Below are 3,558 nucleotides of genomic sequence, written 5' to 3'. Positions count from 1 at the left end.
ATATATATATATATATATATATATATATTAATAAGAAATAAAAGCATACATATATATTTGATATATTTGGTTTTTCCTTTTCCTTACACATAAGTTTCTGTCAAGTAATGTATATATTTTCTTTTTCATTTCCCCTAAACATGCGTTTTTGTAAAGAAAAGTAAATATTTTGTTTTGTCTTCTTTTTTCTTTGCTTCTCCCTTTTCTGCTTGGTCTTTTTCTGCTTGCTGCATTTCTGCTTGCTCTTTTTCTGCTGCATCGTTATGTTAATGAGGAGAACTGCCTTCTATGTCCAGCTCCTTTACTATTGGCAACAATTTTGAGAACAATTGTTCTACCAGTCTGTACAGATGAGGTATACTCATTTTTATTCGATTTGACCCTTTTTATTCCCTGTCATACACAACTCGACATTACCATGTCACCGGGTGCCTGAACCCCTCCCGTCACTGAATAGATGCTTAAAACAGATAAACGTGCCAAAACTTTCTGCAGCTAAACAAAAACAAAACTGAGGTTATTATTTTTGGACCTAAAGAGGAACAGTCTAGAGTTATAGATCTAGAGTTGTAGATCTATAACAATTTCACATTGAGTTTAACTCAATAGGTCACATGACCTAGAAGCCAGTGAAGAGAAATACTCAATTTAAATAATAAAAAAAGGTAACAAAAAAAAATAGTTAAAATGGAATAAAAATGCATGTGCCTCATATTGCAGAGTTTAGTACAATTACGCACTGGTCAATGTGGCACACAATATGGAAGCTGTTGAAGAAAACATTACATTATTTAACATTAAATTTATTTAAAATATTGAATATGACTTGACATTTTAATAAAGGGCAGTGTGTCTCATGTAAAAGCATGAATTACCACTTCTCTCTATCCGTTGGTCACAAAGCAAGGCATTTATTAACATTTGTTTGACAGGAGTGTTTGGTTTGGAAATTTGTTGACTGTCCCTAAGTAAAGTGAACCTCCGAGCGCTTGAGGACGGAGCTGGAGAACGGCTGGCCGAAATTAGCGTTCATAAATCGGATCAACCTTGAGCTAAACGCCGCTTGCTCGGCGGATATCGGAATATCCAATATCCAACTCGAAACTAACTTCACTGCAGTCGGTAACCAGTGATGGCATACTTTGAAAAAGTAACTTTAATTGGATTACTGACTAATCCTTGAAAAAGTAACTTTGATTAGTGACTGCTTGATCTGGAAAGTAACTAAGTTGCATTAAAAGGAACTTTTTTAGTTACTTTCAGCAGCTGCTGACACCTGTGAAAATTACCGGCGATACTTAATTGTAAGTTATTTTAGTAACATCAACAATGTATTTCCACTTACAAGTTTGAACTGAAGGGGAGATTGTTTAATGGTTACAATAGTACAAAAAAAGTTTGTAATTTATGTGTTCCACTATTGTCTGGAAAACTCTAAAAAGGATTTTAAAGGCCTCATTCCCCTGCCCCAGGTTCTGCATTACGGCCCTGCTTTTGTTGTCAGAGAGCAGTGCATAGGTCCTACTGTGGCTCCACAACTCGGATATCCTATGCACGGCCCTGTCCTTCTGCATAGATTTATGACACTTATCTCAATATTAATTATTATAATGGCGTTTAGTTGCACAACTTTATGGACTCGTTCATTCGTTTTCACTTTCGTTGCGCTGTTCATGTAAGTCTCGATGGTTTCTGGAGCGCAACGCGAAGCTCGACGTCATTCTCAGCAAATATATTAACTTGACATGAGAAGCGGGACGGATCATCGGGGAAATAATGGACACGGAGAGTCTGACGTAAACGACGTGGATGACAGACAAATTCTGGGATTTATTATGTGTCTCTGCTTATTTCCAAGACCAAATAAGTAAATTCACGTTCAAAAATGAGCCTATAAAAGCGCAACCCGCCACCCATTAAATCTGCAAGCGACTTTAGAAACAAAACAAGCTTATAATAATCGGACTTGGCGACAGAAATTCAAAATAGTTCCTATTTTTCCAGCACTGAAATGCGCATCTCTCTCTCCTCCCTTCATTGTTTACATTTCTGTCGCTGCTGACACTCTTGCGGTGGTCACTCCCCAAGACGTGTGGAGGAAATAAAATTAAATTACAATATAAAATAGTAACGCAAAGTGATTTCGTTAAGTAACTGTAGTCTGACTACTGGATTTGAAGTAGCAACGCGTTAGATTTCTCATTACTGAAAAAAGCGGTCTGACGTCAGTAACGCTTTTCTGACGTAATCACTGTCAGTAACACAACAAAACCACCGGGATAACGTTTGTTTTGATCTGCCGCCTGTAAAGATGGCAACGAGCTACAATGCTAGGCGTAAACGCCCCACAACGTCCGACGCAGTGACGTTGGTTCCAAAATTCTATTGACCAATAGTAGAGGAGCTGGAAAAAAGAAGGCAGCTCTCCTAATTAAAATAACGATGCAGGAGGAAATGACAAAAGAAGGGCTTGTATAAGGAAAAGACAAAACAAAATATATAAATTTCTTGACAGAAACGTATGTTTAGGGAAAATGAAAAAGAAAATATATACATTTCTTGAAGGAAACTCAAGTGTAAGGACAAGGAAAAACTAAATATATATTTAAGCTTTTATATTTTGTTATGTCAGTTTTGGTCCTCGACAATTGGGCAGCTCCGAAATGCTGAGAAGGATGAGACCTGGCTGTTTTAATCTGGAACAAGGTCTAATTCTTATTATTCATAAGAGCAGCATGCTAGAAGCCAAAATAATCTATATCTCAGCGAAAGAAGTGAAAAATGGAATATCTGTGAATTTGAAGCTCTACATTCAGTGTTCAGCCTTATTAGAAGCTGGACAGCTCAAAAATGCTGAAAAACAGTAGATCTGGCTGTTTAAAACTTTATCAGTTCTATATCTTATGTTTTAAGAGAGAATAAGGCAAAAGCCAAAAAAGATTTATATTTAGGAGAGAGAAGCGAAAAATGTACTATCTGTGAGATCGCAGCTCTACAATCAATTTTCAGAGATGTTAGTTGTGGGACATCTCAGAAATGCTTAGAAGCAGTAGATCTGGCAATTTTGAACTGGAATCAGGTCTAAACCTTATGTTTCAAGACAGCAGAAGCAAAGACGCCAAAAACGCTGCGTTTGGGCGAAAGAAGTGAAAAAAGGACTATATGTGAATTCGCAGATCTACATCTTAAGTTCAACGTTAGTAGATGTGGGAATAATAAGAAATGCTAAAAAGCAGTAGATCTGGCTGTTTCAAACTGTAATCACGTCGTAATCTTATGTTTCAAAAGATCAGCAGGTGAGAAGCAAAAAACGCTTTATCTCAACGAAAGAAGTCAAAAATGGACTATCTGAGAGTTTGCAAGTCTACATATTATTTTCAGCGTTATTAGATGTTGGACAGCTCCGAAATGCTGAGAAGCAGTAGAAATTGCTTTTTAAAACTGTAATTAGGTCTTAATATCATGTTTCAAAAAATCAGCAAAAGAGAAGTCAAAAAGCTTTATCTGAGGATCAGAAAAAGGTTTTTTGACTTCTCTTTTGAAGTCAGCAAAAGAGAA

This window comes from Poecilia latipinna, unplaced genomic scaffold (assembly GCF_001443285.1).
Source record: "Poecilia latipinna isolate Pla-1442-1.1 unplaced genomic scaffold, P_latipinna-1.0 Scaffold1306, whole genome shotgun sequence".
NCBI lineage: Eukaryota > Metazoa > Chordata > Actinopteri > Cyprinodontiformes > Poeciliidae > Poecilia > Poecilia latipinna.
The sequence above is the reverse complement of the archived record's forward strand: the minus strand, read 5'-3'. Positions refer to the sequence as shown.